The 20,474-nt window shown below is 45.5% G+C and overlaps 1 long non-coding RNA gene across 1 annotated transcript in view; it reads right to left on the bottom strand.

Annotated features, from left to right (window-relative positions):
* The window catches only part of LOC141048976 (uncharacterized), a 42,805-nt gene that overhangs the window by 3,088 nt on the left and 19,243 nt on the right, over positions 1-20,474 (bottom strand). The window contains exons 3-6 of the long non-coding RNA XR_012220224.1: positions 12,322-12,437; positions 8,489-8,967; positions 8,000-8,112; positions 5,424-5,481 (exon numbers count right to left, since the gene is read on the bottom strand). This is a non-coding gene — a long non-coding RNA (uncharacterized lncRNA). The remainder of the gene's footprint in view (positions 1-5,423; positions 5,482-7,999; positions 8,113-8,488; positions 8,968-12,321; positions 12,438-20,474) is intronic.

Here is a 20,474-nt window from a genome sequence, read left to right as displayed (position 1 = left end):
AAACAAGTCAGACATAAAGAGAATTCCCTCCTTAGTGAGGGGAGAGGAGTCAATGGCCATCACCTTGATCGGAACCTTGAGCCTAACTGTCCCTATCTTACAGTGTGTGACCAATTGGGAGTCAATGAGGTTAATCGATGATCCGCAGTCCACAAAGGCTGTAGAGGAAAAAGAACTACCATCCACAAACAGTTCCACATGCAGTAAGACTTTAGAAAATGAGGAAAAGGGTACCTGAGGGTCTGAGTAGTCTCCCCGTTGACTACCCAGACCTAGTCGTTTCCTGCCGACCGGGTTGAAGACGGGCAATCAGGACACTCCCTTTTCCAATGTCCCGTTTTACCGCAGTAAAAGCATAACTGCTTGTCCTTCCGGCGTTTCCTCTCCGTATCCTTCAGGGAGAGGGCGCCTACATCCGTGAGCTCAGAGGCAGTCTCTTTTCCACTGGGGAACAATGGAGTTTCCACCTGCATCACCCCTCTGGCCAGCAGCCTGCGGTCCATCCGGACAGCCTGGGTCATGGCGTCCTCGAGAGAGTTAGGTGGGGGATGTAACGCCAAGGCATCCTGCAGCTGCTCGGACAAGCCTCTGCGAAAGAGTCCTCGGAGTGTGGCGTCGTCCCAAGAAATCTCTGCGGCCCAGCGGCGGAACTCAGTACAAAACCACTCAGCTGAGTGTTCCCCTGACAGACACTCATCACCATGTCCTCTGCCAATCGCACTCGGTCAGGCTCATCATAAATGTGCCAGAGGGCCTCAAAGAATGCATTCACAGACACTCTCTCAGGGGCAGTGGGAGGAAGGGAGAAAGCCCAAGCTTGTGGGGACCCTCTTAACAGAGACATAATCACCCCAACCTTCTGACTTTCGTCCCCAGAGGAACGTGGTCTCAAACTAAAAAAAAGTTTGCACCCCTCCATGAAGACCCTGAACTCCTTTTGGTTTCCAGAAAAAAAGTCAGGCAGTTTAACAGGTGGTTCTGGGGACACCAAAACAACATCACTCGCCCCAGTCCTCAGAGACCCAGCAGCTAGAGCTCCCCACACTGTCTCAGAAACCTGCTGCTGAGAACGAGCCAGAGCTTGCTGCTCCAGAGATAAACCCTGAAACATCTGACTCAGACTTTTCATCTGGTCAGCCAGAGACTGTATGGGATCCATAACTCTCTGCATAAAAAAACCCCAAAAAACTTAATGGTCAATTATAATGTCAGGGTCCTGACAGAGCCGGCGTACAGCCTCCGCTAAGCAGGGACTCACCCGCACCGTAGGGACCCCTGGGGACAAGAACAGCCGGAAAATAAAGATGCACGGGACCTGAATGTAGAAGTTTAGAAAGCAGGCACAGGACTTACGGTCATGTGACTACAAGGGGGCAGGGCTTAGCATCCTGCCTTCAAAGAAGGTAGAAAACTCAAAGTCGGGCAAAGCGGGGGTCATGCACAATACAGGCAAGCGAGGTACAGGTGGGATAAACAGATGGGAGGTCAGACAAAGCCAAAGATCATACACAAGATCTCAGTAAAGTACCAGGGATGAGACAGAACGGATAGTCAGAGCCAAGCAGAGATCAAAACCAAACAGACGTAGAAGGTACCAAGCAGAATCCAAAGCAATATCCAGAGAACAGACCGAGTCATACACAGAGAATCATGCAACCAGAACACAGCACTAACACACTCAGGTGTCACCACACAATGCCAAGGGCGAAAGTATAACTGATGGGGGATGAGAGCTTCCTGAGGCTATAAGAAGCCTCCCCAGAACCAATGAGAGGCCACCAAAATAGGTCCCAGGTGTGCAGGTGAGAGTCTGCACTGAGGTCAGAACATTAACCCCAGCAGTGCCGGTCACCCAGCACTGGTATCATGACACTAGGCAGGGTTCTCCTCTAACCCACGTCCTCTCTGTTCTCTTTTACTCCTTTGTTCCGTACTAATCCCTCTCTCTCATAGAAGATCAGGTTTCAGTCCAATGTCTTTCTCCTTCTTTCTTTTCCTGTGCCAGCTGGCTCAGATCACTGAGGCAGCTGCAGCACTCCTTCCTCCATCCCTATTCCAGGGATCCTCACTCCTCTCTGAGTGACTCTCTCTGTCTCCCTGACTGACTGACTGACTGACTAAACCTTCCCGCTCTTTATGGATTCTAAACTCCACCCGCCTCCCAGCACGTTTCATGTTCCAAGCAGGGAGCTACCAAAGGTGCTCTGCTACACTCCAAGCAGGGAGCCGCAATATGGCTTTGCTGAACTACCATGTTGTGTGGAATGTGAGTGTCGGAGCGTGGTTAGGAGCCTCCAACTCACCTGGATGGAGGGGTACCACACCTCAGGAGGAGGTGCAGTACCTCTGTGGCAACTGAATCCTCAGGGGTGCCATAGCTGCACTGGGGAGAAGGCTGCACTGAGAAGATGGCTGCACTGGGGAGATGGCTGCACTGGGGAGATGGCTGCACTGGGGAGATAGCTGAACTGGGGAGACGGCTGCACTGGGGAGACGGCTGCACTGGGGAGACGGGTGCACTGGGGAGACGGGTGCACTGGGGAGATGGGTGCACTTGGGAGATGGGTGCACTGGGGAGATGGCTACACTGAGGAGATGGCTGCACTGAGGAGATTGCTGCACTGGGGAGACGGGTGCACTGAGGAGACGGCTGCACTGAGGAGATGGCTGCACTGAGGAGATTGCTGCACTGGGGAGATGGCTGCACTGGGAAGATGGCTGCACTGGGGAGATGACTAGGTGCACTGAGGAGATGGCTGCACGGTGGAGATGGCAGCACTGAGGTGACGGCTGCACTGAGGAGATGGCTGCACTGAGAAGATGGCTGCACTGGGGAGATGGCTGCACTGGGGAGATGGCTGCACTGGGGAGACAGCTGAACTGGGGAGACGGCTGCACTGGGGAGACGGCTGCACTGGGGAGACGGGTGCACTGGGGAGACGGGTGCACTGGGGAGATGGGTGCACTTGGGAGATGGGTGCACTGGGGAGATGGCTACACTGAGGAGATGGCTGCACTGAGGAGATTGCTGCACTGGGGAGACGGGTGCACTGAGGAGACGGCTGCACTGAGGAGATGGCTGCACTGAGGAGATTGCTGCACTGGGGAGATGGCTGCACTGGGAAGATGGCTGCACTGGGGAGATGACTAGGTGCACTGAGGAGATGGCTGCACGGTGGAGATGGCAGCACTGAGGTGACGGCTGCACTGAGGAGATGGCTGCACTGAGGAGATGGCTGTATTGGGGAGATGGGTGCACTGAGGAGATGGCTGCACTGAGGAGATGGCTGCACTGGGGAGATGGCTGCACTGGGGAGATGGCTGCACTGGGGAGATGACTGCACTGAGGAGATGGCTGCACTGTGCAGATGGCTGCACTAAGGAGATGGCTGCACTGGGGAGATGGCTGCACTGAGGAGATGGCTGCACTGGGGAGATGGTTGCACTGGGGAGATGGCTGCACTGGGGAGATGGCTGCACTGAGGAGATGGCTGCACTGGTGAGATGGCTGTACTGGGGAGATGGCTGCACAGGGGAGATGGCTGCACTGGGGAGATGGCTGCACTGAGGAGATGGCTGCACTGAGGAGATGGCTGCACTGGGGAGATGGCTGCACTGAGGAGATGGCTGCACTGGGGAGATGGCTGCACTGGGGAGATGGCTGCACTGGGGAGATGGCTGCACTGAGGAGATGGCTGCACTGTGCAGATGGCTGCACTGAGGAGATGGCTGCACTGGGGAGATGGCTGCACTGAGGAGATGGCTGCACTGGGGAGATGGCTGCACTGGGGAGATGGCTGCACTGGGGAGATGGCTGCACTGAGGAGATGGCTGCACTGGTGAGATGGCTGTACTGGGGAGATGGCTGCACAGGGGAGATGGCTGCACTGGGGAGATGGCTGCACTGAGGAGATGGCTGCACTGAGGAGATGGCTGCACTGAGGAGATGGCTGCACTGGGGAGATGGCTGCACTGAGGAGATGGCTGCACTGGGGAGATGGCTGCACTGGGGAGATGGCTGCACTGGGGAGATGGCTGCACTGAGGAGATGGCTGCACTGAGGAGACGGCTGCACTTAAGGGATGGCTGCACTGAGGAGAGGGCTGCACTGAGGAGACGGCTGCACTGGGGAGACGGCTGCACTGGGGAGATGGCTGCACTGGGGGGAAGGCTGCACTGAGGAGATGGCTGCACTGAGGAGACGGCTGCTGTTGTGAGTTCATTTTCCCCTTCACTACTGAGGCCCGAGGAACTCCCTCTTCTGGTGAAGAAAGGTAGTGAGCCTGATTGTCAAACACCTGGGGCTGATGATGATGACTGGCTGATTGGAGTTAATGACTGGATATAAGGCTGCCGACGCCCTTCTGGCCTGCTGGTGATTTCTCTGGACTTCTAGGAAACCAGTCTGATTCCTGCTCATCTAAAGCTAAGATTTCTGCTTTGCCTTTTTGCATTAGTGTTTTGTTTTCCTTGCTTTTCTGGATTCTGCCATTCCCTGCTGGGGTGAGCTGAATCTCCTTTTGCCTGTTGCTCTGTCTTCAGAATATTCCTGAGTACTGACATAGCTTTTTTGAAGCCTAGCGTCTTCAGGGCCTTTTTTCACTGTCAGTTTGTTGGCTCTTATTTTCATAGGGTTTTTTACGGATTGCAGACAGCAGCCTTCCTGTCCTTTCCTATCTAAGCTAGCATGGGCCCCATCTTTGCTCAGCCTATCTTTCTGTCTGTGTTTTGTTCTTTCTTCTTGCTTCACCGTCATTATATGTGGGGGGCTGCCTTTTGCTTTGGGGTCTGCTCTGGGGCAGTTTAGATTTCCCTTTCTGTCTTTAGGCTATGTAGTCCTCCGGCTGTGATCGAGGGGCCTAGGGCATCGTAGGAGCCCCCCACGGCTACTGCTAGTTGTGTTGATAGGTTCAGGGGTCTGCAATCCGATAGCTGCCAACTTCTCTGGTTTTCTGGACTTAGCTAGCATTTCTATTTTTGCCTCCTACGGTGACTCAATCATAACAGGCTGCACTGAGGAGACGGCTGCATTGTGGAGATGGCTGCACTGGGGAGATGGCTGCACTGGTGAGATGGCTGCACTGGGGAGATGACTAGGTGCACTGAGGAGATGGCTGCACTGGGTAGATGGCTGCACTGGGGAGATGGCTGCCCTGTGGAGATGGCAGCTCTGAGGAGATGGCTGCACTGGTGAGATGGCTGCACTGGGGAGACGGCTGCACTGGGAAGACGGCTGCACTGGGGAGACGACTGCACTGGGGAGACGGCTGCAGTGGGGAGATGGCTGCACTGAGGAGTTGGCTGCACTGAGGAGATGGCTGCACTGGAGAGATGGCTGCACTGGGGAGATGGGTGCACTGGGGAAAAAAAGCTGCTTTCACATGAGCGATTTTTGCCAATGTGTCTGCATTAGTCATACTCACCAATGGGGAAGCAGCACTCAAAGTGCCTAGGGCAGCATAAACTCTAAATACGGACCTGCTAATGAAGTAAAAAATAGATTTTATTGACAGGTATTTTCCACTCTTTGTGTTCCTTGTGGACTAGGTCTGATGAAGAAAGACAATGGTATTTATTGATCAGTATTTTAAACGTTTTTTATCGACTGGACTTTTCTACTTTTTTGTGTTCCCTGTGATTTACATCTGGTAAAGAAAGAGGAGAGTTTTTATAGTTCTTATAGTTCGATATTTTCCACTTTTTCATTTTTCCTATGGATTACATTTGATAAAGACAGAAGATGTCTTTTATTAACAGTTATTTTCAACTTTTTGTTTTCCCTGTGAAATATCTGATAAAGAAAGAAGATGGTTTTTATTGAAAAGTATTTTCCTCTTTTTTCATTTTTCCCATGGAGTATATCTGAAAAGTAAACAAAAAGGTTGCACTCTATAGTGCTAAAGCATGTCAATATGAAATAGATAAAATATGAAGAGCAATACTGCTTCTGGATACTAGGAAAAAACTGAGATGCTTAGCACATAATTTGGCCAATTCATGCATGCCCAGCAGCCAATGACATGGTGGTCTCAGATCTGCTGGGTCTTACGTGTCTAGTGTGAATACATCTCTAAGATTGAAGTCTGAATTTCTGGGTACATGTGATTACCTCTCTTCAAAGCCTGAATTTATGATTAGGTAGGACCCTGTTGCAATTAAAATCCACCACATGCTGAAGGGCAGAATGCTCGGTCAGAGAGCTAATATACAAATGACAAAAAACTGACTGGCACTTCCAAAATGGTTTTCAGTGTTTGGTATTTTGATTGTTCGTGTTCCATGTGGATTACATCTCATGAAAAAAGATGGTTTTTATCAAAGGGTATTTTACACTTTTTGCTTTTTCCCAATATATTGCATCTGATAAAAGGAGAAGATAGCTTTTAGTGTCAGATATATTCTACTTCTTTTTGGCCTCTGTGGATTGCATCTGATGAAGAAATAAAATGGTTTTTATGGACTGGTATTTTACAATGTTTCACGTTCCCTGTGGATTAGATCTGATGAAGAAAGAATATAGATTTTATGCACATTTATTTTCCACTTTTTTCTATTTCTTATGGAATATACGAGGGGCGATCCAAAAGTAATGATAATCGGTTATTTCTATTGCACACAGAAATTAAAATAAAATGTTTTCTTCTCTCTTAGGTACCCACTAGTCCAGGAAAAAAAATCACTTAAATAGGCCACGATTCCCGGGAGCTACATTCATTTGAATATGAACTGCCAAGGAGTGAACATCAAAATGGGAAAAAACGAGCTCAGAGCTGTCATCAAATACCTCTGCTTGAAAAAAATGTCTACCAAAGACATACACAGCGCCTTGGTGGAAACATTGGGGGACTCTTCTCCTCCATATTCCACAGTTGCACGCTGGGCCAAGGAATTTAAGCTGGGAAGAACATCGACGGAAGATGAACATCGCGAAGGATGCCCATCCACGTCCCTCAATGAAGAAAACGTGAAAAAAGTTGAAGAAGTTGTGCTGGCAGATCGAAGAGTGACTATCAGGCATGTAGCTGAGGTCACAGGGATCTCATATGGCAGTATTCAAAGAATCCTTGCAAAAGAATTGCATATGAGAAAGGTCTCCGTGCGTTGGGTGCCAAAAATGTTAACCGACGAGCAAAAGAAGAAACGAGTTGACATTTCAATAGCAAATCTCGAAAAGTTCCAAGCAGACAAGGAGAATTTTTTTCCTCTTTTTTTTGACCATGGATGAGACCGGGGTCCACCACTTTGATCCTGAAACTAAACAACAATCGATGACATGGAAACGTGCCGACGAACCGACGCCGAAGAAATTCAAAGTGTCAAGCTCAGCTGGGAAGGTTATGGCGTCCGTTTTTTGGGACGCTGAAGGAATTATTATGGTGGACTATTTGGAGAAGGGAGCCACTATTATGGGCTCCTACTACGCAGAACAAATACGAAGATTGCGGGAGGCTATCAAGGAGAAAAGGCGTGGCAAACTACGGGCTGGAGTGCTGTTTCACCAAGATAACTCACCGGCTCACAAAGCTGCAGTTGCCTCCGGGGCAAGAAATTTGACGACAGTAGCGACGTGATAACCGCTGTTGGGGAGTTTTTTGAGGGTCAAGATCAAGAATTTTTTTCGAAGGGAATTCTAAGTTTCGAAAAGAGATGGACTAAATGTATAGACTTGTTAGGAGACTATGTAGAAAAATAAAAAAAAATTTTGACTATATTCATTGTGTTTATTATTGATTATCATTACTTTTGGATCGCCCCTCGTACTGTATCTCATGAAGAATAAAGATGGTTTTTCATTTTGAGTATTTTCATTTTCTTTTCTTTTCCCTGTGGATTACATCTGATGAAGAAAATAGATTTTTTATAAGGATATTTTCCAATTTTTAACATTCCCTGTTGATTATGGATGATGAAAGAAGAAGAGGATTTTTGTCTACAGTTATTTTCCACTTTTTGTGTTCCATATGAATTACATGTGATAAAGAAAAAAGATAGTTCTTACCTAGAGATATTTGCAATTTTTTTGTATTTCATGTGGATTACATCTGTTTATTGAAAGAAGATGGATTTTCTTGACGGGTATTTTCCATTTTTTGTGTTCCCGGTGGAATACATCTGATGAAGAAAGAAGATCGAGTGTCGTGTATTTTATAGCTTCTTGTCTTTTATTTGGCTTACATATAATGAAGAAAGAAGATGTCTTTCATTAACAGGTATTTTCCACTTTTTGTATTCTGTGACGCTAGTCACTTCTCACGGCCAAGTCGTGAGTCAGAGTGGTCAAGGAGTCCAAGGTCAGAAGCCAGGAGGGTACGTCATAAACAGAAGGAAGAGACAAAAGTGTAGTCAATTAACGTTCACAGGTTAGAGTACTGGGAGGATAACAGATCAGAGCTGAAGGGGTTAACAGGCGGATAGTCAGAACAAAGTTCAAGGTCGGCAACAGATCAAGCACATAGAACTCAAGGCACAGGGAGCACAAAGCACAAACCTCACAAAATGAATGTAATTCTGGCCGTGGTCTGGGAGAAGCTGCTTATAACGAATGGAAGCGGAGGCAGAGATGGTGAAGTTCACATTTGCTTTTTATTTTTAAAGTGGAATCTTGGGACCATGGTCCTGGGGGCTCCGGAGGGGGGCGTAACTAGTGATCCCCGGGTACCCGTAGTAAAGTCCCTCGGACAGGACCAGAGTGGAATACCCAGAGGACACAGGTGCTACCTCTAGTTAGACCCCGGACACGTGGCAGCTGTCCCAGCGGGACCAAAAGGGGTAACAGATATAATGGAAGAGACCGTAGAGAAGTAGACACAGGTGAGGAAGGTCCTGGTTCTGGGTAGATGGTAGCAAGCAGGCTCCAGTAACCTTGTCTCTGTCTACGGATTCAGATGGCTGTTGGCGGAACGGGATGGCACTTGCACAGGTGATTGCAGAGTTTGTCAGGGATAGCAGGATACAGATACTGATACTCTGTGGAGACAAATAGTATGAGTAAGTTTACAGAGACTGCTAACACAGCGCAGATAGATCAGAAGAAACAGAACCGGATGTAGCAATGGTAAATACTCATTGCTCCGGCGCCCTCCCTATGGAGGAGAGGCCAGAAATAGTAATCAGTGCACTGCCATTGGATAATTACCAAATTCAAAAAATGCATGCTGTCCCTTTAAGAAATCAGAGGAGCGCACGCTCGCATTCTAATAGCTTTCCCTGAAAGTCTGCTGACAGGACACCAGGAGATGGGGGAGGGAGCAGGACTCTGAGAAGCAGAGAGAGCATGAGACCTTAGACAGGGAGATCGCTGCTGTCCAGGGACAGCATGAAGGGATGGAGGTGAGTGTCCAGGATGGGGTGCAGCGGCAGACCGGGGTGCAGTGCCAGCACCGGGACCAGGTGTAACGCTGCTCAGTTAAGCAAGCATGGCATTTACCCCGGAGAGAGAACACCTAGAGAATGCAACGCCTCACAGTCACCAGTAGGTTAGCTGAGCCATCAATAAACACACTGGCAGCTCAGCACACCCCTGAACCAGATTGGATGGCCATGCTGTCAATGTACTGACAGATTCAGCATGCCCCTGTACCGGATTGGACGGCTGAGCTGTCAGTAACTGCATCCCAGACACCCTGAGGGGTGGTACTGTGCCAATTCCCTGTGTATTGCATATCATAAAGAAAAAAGATGGTTTTTATCTATAACTATTTTCCACTTATTTTGTTTTCCCTATGGATTACATCTGATGAAGAAAGAAAATCATTTTTATTGTTGAGAATTTTCAGGTTTTTCATTTTAGTTTGGATTAGATTAAAGAAGAAATAAGATGGCTATTATTGTTGGGTAGTTTGGATTGTTTATATCTGCTGAGGAAAGAAGATGGCATTTATCACAATATTTTTTCACTTTTTAGCATTTCCTGTGGATTACATCTAATGAAGAACAATGCAACCATTTTTTCGTATTTTCACCTTTTTGTATTTCCTTGTGGATTACAACTGATGAAGAAAAAGATGTTTTTTATTTTTTTTATTGATGGGTTGCGTCTAATGAATTTACATTTTTGTGTTCCCTCTGAATTACACCTATTGAAAAAAGATGGAATTTATTGACGAATATTTTCAATTTTTTTGTGTTCCCTATGGATTACATCTGATAAAGAAAAAAGATGGTTTTATTTTCCATTTTTTGATGGTCCCAATGAATTACATCTTATGAAGCAGGAAGATAATTTTTTTTCTGATGGGCAATTTTCACTGTTATTTGTCACCTATGGATTACTTCTGATAAAGGTAGAAGATAGTTTTTAGTAACTGGTACCTTCCACTTTTTCATTTCTCTGTGATGATTACATCTGATAAAGAAAGAACATAGCTGTAAGTGTAGAGCATTTTACAGTTGCTTGTTTTTCTTTTGGATTGCATCTGATGAAGAAAGAAAATTTTTTTTAGGGTCTAGTATTTTCCACTTTTTTGTTTTCCCTTTGGATTACATGTAATGAAGGAATAAGATGGCTTTTACTGTTGGGTATTTTCCACTTTTTTGTGTTCCCTGTGGATTAATCTGATGAAGAAAGATAATGTTTTTATTGTTGATGATTTTTTTTATTTTTTTATTCCCTATGAAATATACCAAATGAAGAAAGAAAATGGATTTTCTTTACGTGTATTTTCCATTTTTTTGTGTTCCCTGTAGAATACATCTGCTGAAAAAAGAAGATCATTTTTGTGTAGAATATGTTCTAGTTTCTAATATTTTTATTTGATCCATTTTTATGAGGGTATTTTCCACTATTTAATATTCCTTGTGGATTTTGTTTGATGAAGGTAGAAGATGGTTTTTGCTGACGGTTATTTTCCACTTTTCATGTTCCCTATGAATTGTATTTGAGAAAAAAAGAAAGACGTTTTTTACCAAGGGATATTTGCAATTTTTTGTGTTTCCTGTGGAGTACATCTGATGAAGAAAGAAGATGGATTTTATTGACAGGTATTTTCCACTTTTTTCTTCTCCCTGTGTATTACATATGATGAAGAAAGATAATGGTTTTTATTGTTGGTGATTTTTTATTCCCTATGAAGTATACCCAATAAACAAGATTGATTTTCTTGATGGGCATTTTCCATTTTTGTGTTCTCTGTGGAATATATCCAATGAAGAAAGAAGTTAGTTTTCATTGGCAAGTATTTTATAGTTTCTAATTTTTTATTTGGACTGCATCTAATGAAGAAAGAAGATGGCTGTTATTGAAAGGTATTTTCCCGTTTTTGCATTACCTGTGTATTGCATCTCATGACGAAAGAAGATGGTTTTTAGAGACAAGTATTTTCCACTTTTTTTCATTTTCCCTATGTATTTAATCTTTTGAAGAAAGAAAATCGTTTTTAGTGTCAAGTTTTTTCAGGTTTTTTGCTTTTCCTTTATTGACAATTTTTTAAAAACTTTTGTGTTCTCTGTGGATTACATCTGATGAAGAAAAAAGATTGTTTTCAGTGTCTAATATTTTAAACTTTTTCATTTTGTTACATCTGATGAAGGAATAAAATGGGTTTTATTGGTGGGTGTTTTCAATTTTTTTTGTGTTCCATGTGGATTATATCGGATGAAGAAAGAAGATGGTATGTATTGATGGGTATTTTTCACTTTTTCACATTCCTCGTGGATTACATCTGATTAAGAAAAAATATGGATTTTAGTTTTTGAGTATTTTTCATATTTTTTTTGTTCCCTATGGATTACACCTGGTGTAGAAAAAAGATGTTTTTTATCGATGGGTATTTTCCGTTTTTTTTCCCCCCCTATGGATTACATGTGATGAAAAAAAGAAAATGTTTTTTATTGCTGGCTAATTTTGATTTTTTTCATTCCCTGTGATTTACATAATGACAAAAGAAGATGGATTTCATTAATGGATATTTTCCCTGTTTTTGTTGTCCCGCTGGATTATATCTGATGAAGAAAGAAGATGGTTTTTATAGATAAATACTTTCCAATTTTTCACATTCATTTTGGATTACGTCTGATGAAGAAAGAACTTGTTTTTTTTTCGATGATTCGCTACGTATTTACACCTTTTCATGTTCCTGTGAATTTTTTCCAATTAATATAGAAGATAATTTTTAGTGTCTGGTATTTTCCACTCATTTTTACTGAGGATTACATCAGATGAAGAATAAAGATGGCTTTTATGGACAGATTTTGTCCCCTCTTTGTGTTCCCTGTAAATTGCATTTAATTAAGAAACGATGTACCTAGAAGGAATATAGAGCGCACATAGGGTCTTATTCGAGATAAAAGGAATATTCGTGAGGGATAATCAAATTCACTCACCTATTATGGTTGTGTGAGACACAACCACTGCACATAGCATTGGCGGCTGCTGCAAGCCCCGATGTGATGATCCTTTGCTAGGTGAAGAGAATGGGGCCTCAGACTGCGCTGCTCGCCTGTCAGGATGATGTACCAGAGGAGTCCATGTGGATGTGTGGATGTAATAGAAAATAGACTTTATTTCTACGCGTTTCGTGATGATCACACCACTTCCTCAGGACAGTCTATACACATACAGATACAGGGTCTGCTACTTATAGCAAAGGAGGCAGATGGAGACGCCTCCTTTTAAAAAAAAGGCCACACCCAATGGGCGGGGAATCAGACTTAAGCACATATATACATCGTAAACACAACAAACAATCTTAAAATATAATAGAGTATATAACTTAAAACCATTGTTCATACATTTAAAAATCTACATACAGAGAAACACAATAAAAAAAAAGTAATTCAATAAATACATAAAACTTTGCAAGCTGGGGGAGTGCTTGAACCTATGGTGTTAACTAATTGTGTTTTAATCCATTGAGCCACAGAAGGATTTGACTGGAGCTTTTTATTTGGTGGTAGTTGAAATCAAATAGATGATAGTGCATTAAAAAACTCTGCAAGAAGAAAAAAAAACCCTGGAAGAAGAAGAAGGAAAAAAAAGCAATGAAGGGATGAACCCCTTCATAGCATGGAGCATATGTTTGTCAGAACTGTATCACAAAATACAGAGGAAAATTGAGGTGGGTTGTACAGGGGAACAGAGCACACTCCATAAATAAATCAGTTGAACAAATCATCTGTTTCATTGAGTCCATGGGGAGTGTAGGAATTTATATGTGGGCAGGACATCGCAACAGCTACATAAAAGAATAAACTCGCATAGGCATAATATAAAAGAAGGATTTCTACAGCATGGCCTTTCCAGGCATTATACGTTATATCATAACAAAAGGAGCTCCTTCAGGGTGATCCCTATTGACCATGTTCCCCTTGATAACCCCAACCGAGTCCAGACTCTTAACAGGAAAGAGATCTTCTGGATTCACAAGTTGAATACTATAAATCCCCATTAACAATGTATGTTAATGAACTTCCTGATCCAAACTATAACCAAGAACATGACACATAAAGTGAAGCGAGTGAGAGTCATCATGAGGCTCAGCTCCAGGAAAACGTGGAGCAAAACAATTCTGCTAATCACTACCTTGCTCCTCACCAAGTATCTAACGTGAATCACATTGCTGACACAAGGCACGTCAGACCGAAGTAATATGACACTGGCTGGTGCCACCCTGAGGATACAAAACAGGTATGAATGCACCTCACATCACTATCAGGGTGACCCATCACCAGTATACTCTGCTGACAACCGGTTCACAACAGAATTTGCTAAGTACTTCACACGACGTGATCTGGTTGCCAAGGGACTCATGAAATTCACTGACCAAGCTGAAGGTTACAGAGCTTGGAAAGCTTCCTTCCAAAATGTCACTAGAGACTTAGGGCTACAACACAGGGAAGAGATAGATCTCTTAGTCAAATACCTGGGAGAAGAGTCAGTCAAACACGCAGTAAGGATCAGAGACATTAATATAAACCACCCTCAAATTGGCCTTATAGAGATCTGGATAAGGTAAGATGAGTGTTACTGTTAGGAACGGTGGAACACTCTGGCTTGGGTGATTCCAGAGGTTCAAAGAGGTTGGGAGCCCGAGTAACCCTCCGTCTGGATTAAGCACGCTCCAGCCCGCGCTCCGAGAAATGGAGATCAATGTGGGTGGCAATGGCAATCAGCTCCTCCAGACTTGCAGGAACCTCTCTGGTAGATAGAGCATCCTTAACATGCTCAGCTAAACCTCTCCAAAACACAGGGACGAAGGCTCTATCAGACCACCCAGCTCGGAAGCCAGTGTCCGAAAACGAACGGCATACTGGCTGACCGAGAGGGATCCCTGAGTTAATGCAAGGAGCTGAAGAGAGGTATCGTGCGTGACCCGTGGTCCCAGGAAAACCTGCTTGATAGATGTTAAGAACTGAGCAGCGGTCCGAACCTCAGGGTCACCACGCTCCCACAGTGGCGTGGCCCACTCCAACGCCCTGCCCGACAGAAGGGAAATAATAAACCCCACCTTAGCCCGTTCCGTAGGGAATCACGCAGCCAGTAACTCCAGCTGCATAGACCACTGGCTCACAAAAACCCTACAGGAGGCGCAATCACTAGAAAATTTATCGGGCAACGGGAGACGGGAAGCTGTCGGCGCAGGGGAGGACGTGGACATACGTGAAACCGCCTCTGCGATCACCTGTACAGCAACCTCCGAAGACTTTGCCGCTGCGATAACACTCTCAAGAGTAGCCAACCGGCCCTCTAGTTGGCGAATGCACTGAAGGAGTTGCTGCTGATCTGCCATTACTAGCCAGACCCTGGCTAGTATAATGTTAGGAACGGTGGAACGCACTAAATAAAAATAAACAATAAAGTGCGTTCGCCGCTCGGGGTCCACCGTGCAGTAGGTGTTACACCGCTGCTAGGTATTGAGAGACGAGCAATATGGCGGTATAATGCGCACGGGTTCAACTTCACCCGAAGTGCGCAGAGCGGGCTCTGTTCACACACAGAGGCACCACAACATAAACATACAAAACCGCTGATCCTGTTAGTGTCACAGGCCTCAGGTAAATGCACACACGGTATCTGGTCACAGGAGCAGGACCTAAGACAGTGGAGCTGCGTCTGTCTAGACCTACCGTGTGTGCGGCATTGCTACTGCGAGCGCCAAGAAGGACTGCAACTGCAGCGCGGCGTAGGACACTGCCACTCGACGACAAAGCTAGAAAGCAAACGCAATGTCGGATGCTAGCGTAGAGGTGCGGTGTGCACAGTGGCCTAAGGCTTGCCACTGACTGGCGCTGACTGCTGAACTAATTCCCTATCCACATGCGTAATAATAATAATAAATTTTATTTCTATAGCGCCGACATATTCTGCAGCACTTTACACTTCAGAGGGGACTTCTACAGACAATAGACATTACAGCATAACAATAATCACATGGATTATAACAAATACCAAGAGGAATGAGGGCCCTGCTCGCAAGCTTACAATCTATGAGGAAAGAGGTAGACATGAAAGGTGGGTGGTAACAGTTGCCCTGATTGTATGGACCAGCCACAATGTTAAGTGTGTAACAGTAGAGACACAGAGGGCTAATGGATGCATAAAGCATGTGGGAACATGATGCAGGGAACCTGGTTATGGTAAAACTTTTGGCTGTGCCACACAGGGATAGATTAGGTTAATGTGTTGAGGCGATAGGCCAGTCTGAATAAATGTGTTTTCAGGGCACGCTTAAAATTGTGGGGATTGGGGACTAATCGTATTGACCTGAGAAGTGCATTCCAAAGAATTGGCGCAGCACATGTAAAGTCTTGGAAACGGGAGTGGGAGGTTCTGATTATTGAGGATGCTAACCTCAGGTCATCAGCAGAATGGAGGGCGCGGGTAGGGTGGTATACTGAAACAAGGGAGGAGATGTAGGTTGGTGCTGAGCCATGGAGGACTTTGTTGGTGAGGGTAATAAGTTTATACTGAATTCTGGAGTGGATGGGTAGCCAGTGTAATGACTGGCACAAGGTACAGACATTGGTGTAACGATTGGTGAGGAATATGATCCTGGCTGCAGCATTCAAGACAGATTGGAGAGGGGAGAGTTTGGTAAGAGGGAGACCGATTAGAAGACAGTTGCAATAGTCGAGACGCGAATAAATAAGAGAAACAGTAAGAGTTTTTGCAGAGTCAAAAGTAAGAAAAGGTCGAATTCTAGAAATGTTTTTGAGGTGCAGATGACAAGAGCGAGCCAGTGATCGACTGTGGGGGGCAAAGGAAAGCTCAGAGTCAAGTATGACACCAAGACAGTGGGCATGCTGCTGGGGAGTAATAGTGGAACCACACACAGAAATGGCAATGTCGGGTATAGGTACTGTCATGAACTCATTTTCTGCTCCACCAGTTGAGGTTGCATCTCCAAAATTTAAGCCAAGATTTATTTATACCTTATAAGATTTTGGAGATTCTTAATCCTGTTTCTTTTCGATTGGCTCTTCCAGTTACGTTCAAAATCCATAACATATTTCACAAGTCACTGTTGAAGAGGTTTGTTGAGCCAGTAGTTCCTGTGGTGGCACCTCCTGATCCTGTGTTGGTTAAAGGCAATGTGGAATATGAGGTAGAGAAAATATTGGATTCTCGTTTGGTCAGATGGAGACTCCAGTATTTGGTCATATGGAAGGGTTATGGCGAGGAGGTTAATTCTTGGGTCTCTGCCTCTGATATTCATGCCAATAAATTGGTTCGTGCTTTTCACAGGGCCCATCCTGATCGGCCTGGTGGCATAGATGAGGGTTCGGTGTGACCCCTCCTCAAGTGGGGGGTACTGTCATGAACTCATTTTCTGCTCCACCAGTTGAGAGTTCCCCTTCCGTTCTCCCTCTGGTGGTGACAGGAGATAGTGCGGTTGGTTTAAGTGGTAGTGATCTGCCACCTGATGAGGAAGATAACGATTGGATCTTTGGAGTATCAGACTGGATATAAGACAGCCGACGCCCTATCCAAGTGCTGGTGATTCAGTCTGTTTCTCAGGTCCTGGACTTCTGCTCTCTTCCAGTCTTCTCAAATTAAGTTTGTTTTTTGCTAATGTTCACACTTGCGCTTGTTGGTCAATTCAGTTTGTTGTGTAATCAGCCTGCCCCTGCTGGGGCTATGCTGAAATTCCACTCCTATTAATCAGTATTTGAAAATCTGCTTTTTGTCCCTTATTAGATTGGCCTCTTTTTTGCTCTGTCTCAGAATATTTCAGAGTGCTGATATTGGTTTAGAAGTCTAGTGACTTCAGGGTTAATTTTGCTATCAGAAGTGTTGGACAATATTTTTGTAGGTTGTTTTTGGCAGATTGCAGACAGTGTCTTTCCTTTTCTGTCCTTTTTAGTTAGCCGGGCCCCATCGTTTGCTCAGCCTATTTTCCTGCCTTTGTTTGTATTTTCATCTTGTTTCACCGTCAATACATGTGGGGGGCTGTCTTTCCTTTGTCTGCTCTGGGGCAGTTAGTTTTCCTTTTTTCCTGCTTTAGCCTTATGTGGTTCTCCAGTTGTGACGAGGCGTCTAGGACCAATGTAGGAACGCTCCACGACTGCTGCTAGTTGTGCGGTTAAGAACAGGGATCTGCAATCTGCATAGTTACCAACTTCTCTGGTTTTCTGAGACTTAGCTTGTTGTCTTGTTTTTCCTCCTTGGTTTCCCATTCATAACAAGGTACATTAGTAGAGGGAGGAAACACAAGGAGTTCAGTTTTTGACAGGTTCAGTTTCAGATATAGTGAGGACATGATGCTAGACACAGCGTTTAGACAATCGCCGGTGTTTTCTAGAAAGGCTGGCGTGATGTCAGGAGAAGAAGCGTATAATTGGGTGTCATCAGCATAGAGATGGTACTGGAAACCAAATCTACTGATTGTTTGACCAATAGGGGCAGTGTACAAGGAGAAGAGGAGGGGGCCTAGAACTGATCCTTGAGGAACCCCAACAGTAAGGGGAAGGTGAGAGGAGGAGGAACCAGCAAAAGATACAGTAAAGGAGCGGTCAGAGAGATAGGAGGAGAACAAGGAGAGAATGGTGTCCTTGAGGCCAATGGAACGGAGCATAGTGAGGAGGAGGAGCTGATGATCCACAGTGTCAAATGCTGCAGAGAGATCCAAGAGAATTAGCATGGAGTAATGACCATTTGATTTAGCTGTTAGTAGAACATTAGAGACTTTAGTGAGGGCAGTTTTAGTAGAGTGTAAAGAGCGGAAACCGGATTGGAGAGGGTCGAGAAGAGAGTTATCAAAGAGATAGCAGATAAGATGGGAGTGGACCAGGCGTTCCAGGAGTTTAGAGATGAAGGGATGATTAGAGACAGGTCTATAGTTAGCGGCACAGTTTTGGTCGAGGGATGGTTTTTTAAGTAGTGGATGTATGATGGCATGCTTAAATGAGGAGGGAAAGATACTAGAAGAGAGAGAGAGGTTAAATATTTTAGTTAGGTGAGTGGTGACAGCAGGGGAAAGGGACTGGAGGAGATGTGACGGAAATGGGTCACTGGTTCAAGTGGTTGGGCGAGAAGATGCAAGGAGCCTGCTTACTTCTTCTTCTGTGACTGGTTTAAAATCAGAGAGTGAGCTAGATGCAGTGGGGGAGGGAGGACAGTGCATGGTATGAGGTGATTGGGAGATAATTTCCTGTCAAATCTGGTCAATTTTTTCTTTGAAGTAATTGGCCAGATCGTCAGCTCGGAGCTCCGTGGTTGGGGCGTGTACTCTTGGGTTGAGTAGAGAATGAAAAGTGTCAAAGAGACGTTTTGGGTTATTGGACAGTGAGGTGATGAGGGTGTTGAAATAGGTTTGTTTGGAGAGGTGAAGGGCAGTGTTGTATGTTCTAAGCATAAACTTATAATAGATGAAATCTTCGTGTAGATTGGATTTTCTCCACAGACGTTCGGCGCACCTGGAGCACCGCTGCAGGAAACGTGTTTGCAGGGTGTGCCAGGGTTGTCGCTGTCTGTGCTGTGGTGTTCTATTTATAGGGGGTGCAAATTCATCCAGGGCACTTTGAAGTGTTTCATTGTAATGCTTCAATGCAGAATCAGGATGTCATAGACACCGCACTACACTTGCTCATAGAGCCAGTGTGCGTGTCCTGAGTACAGAAGCAGTGCTAAGAGTTACCTGGGGAGCAGGACAGCAGAGGTGACCAGGCGTGCTTCAGCTATTAGTGTCAGGGTCCAGTCAGCGCTGGAAAGTAAAGAGGCACGGGACCTGCGGACACTGAAAATGAACAAGCTTGCACGGGACCTATGGTCATGTGACTGCAAGGGGGCGTGGCTTAGCGTCCTGCTTTCAGATATGACAGCACACCATACAACAACTCAGAGTCAGGCAAAACGGAGGTCACAACAGTATGGGCAAACGAAGTACAGGAGGGACAAACAGACGGGAGGTCAGACAAAGCCAAAGGTCATACACAGGATCACAGTACAGTACCAGGGATGAGACAGAGCGGATAATCAGGGCCAAGCAGAGATCTAAACCAAACAGACATATAAGGTACCAGACAGAATCCAAAGCGATATCCAGAGAACAGACCGAGTCATACACAGAGAATCAAGTAACCAGAACACAGCACTAACACACTCAGGGGTCACCACACAATGCCAAGGGCAAGAGTATAACTGACAGGGATGGGAGCGTCCTGAGGCTATAAGAAGCCTACCCCCAGAACCAGGGAGAGGCCATAATCATAGCCCCAGGTGTGCAGGTAAGCCTGCATCGGGATCACAACCTTTAACCCCAGAAATGCCAGTCATCAGCACTGGTTCCAGACATTAACCCCACGTGTGCGAGTCAAACCCGCAATGAGATCATGACACAGGACATGAGAGGGATGAGATAGGGGCCAATGAAGACTGCAAGTTCTTCATAAGTTTCTGGGTGTTAATGGCCTGTATGCTTCTATAAGTATGGACAGTGGGGGTGACCTGAGCGGACTGGCAGTTCTTGAAAGAGAATGAATGAAGGTTGTGGTCAGAGAGCGGGAGAGAGGAGTTTGCAAAATCATCCACTGCACAAAGGCGGGAGAAGACAAAGTCGAGGGAGTTTCCGTCTTCATGCGTAGGAGAATTAGTAAGCTGCGAAAGGCCAAACGAGGAGGTTAGAGATAAAAGGTGAGTAGCAGATGGGGAGAGGGGAAGAGCAATGGGGATGTTGAAATCTCCCATGATGAGGGTAGGGATGTCACAGGAGAGAAAATGTGGAAGCCAAGTGGCAAAATGATCCAGGAACTGATGGGAGGGGCCGGGAGGATGATACACCTCCGCCACTCGCATGGAGAAGGGGTGTAGAGTCTGATAGCATGGACCTCAAAAGATGGACAGACTAGTGAGGGTAGTTGAGGGATAACCTGAAAGGTACATTTTGGTGATAGGAGCAGACCAACGCCTCCACCTGCTCTATTGTCTGATCTTGGGGTATGAGAGAAGTGTAGTCTCCCGTATGAAAGAGCAGGAGCAGTGGTAGTGTCTGACTGCTGGATCCAGGTTTCAGTAAGAGCCAGGAGGTTAAGAGAATTAG

Source organism: Dendrobates tinctorius, unplaced genomic scaffold, assembly GCF_039654945.1.
Source record: "Dendrobates tinctorius isolate UK_male_01 unplaced genomic scaffold, ASM3965494v1 ptg000139l, whole genome shotgun sequence".
Taxonomy (NCBI): Eukaryota; Metazoa; Chordata; class Amphibia; order Anura; family Dendrobatidae; genus Dendrobates; species Dendrobates tinctorius.
Note: the sequence above shows the minus strand (reverse complement) of the source record. Positions and strands in the feature narration are given on the sequence as shown.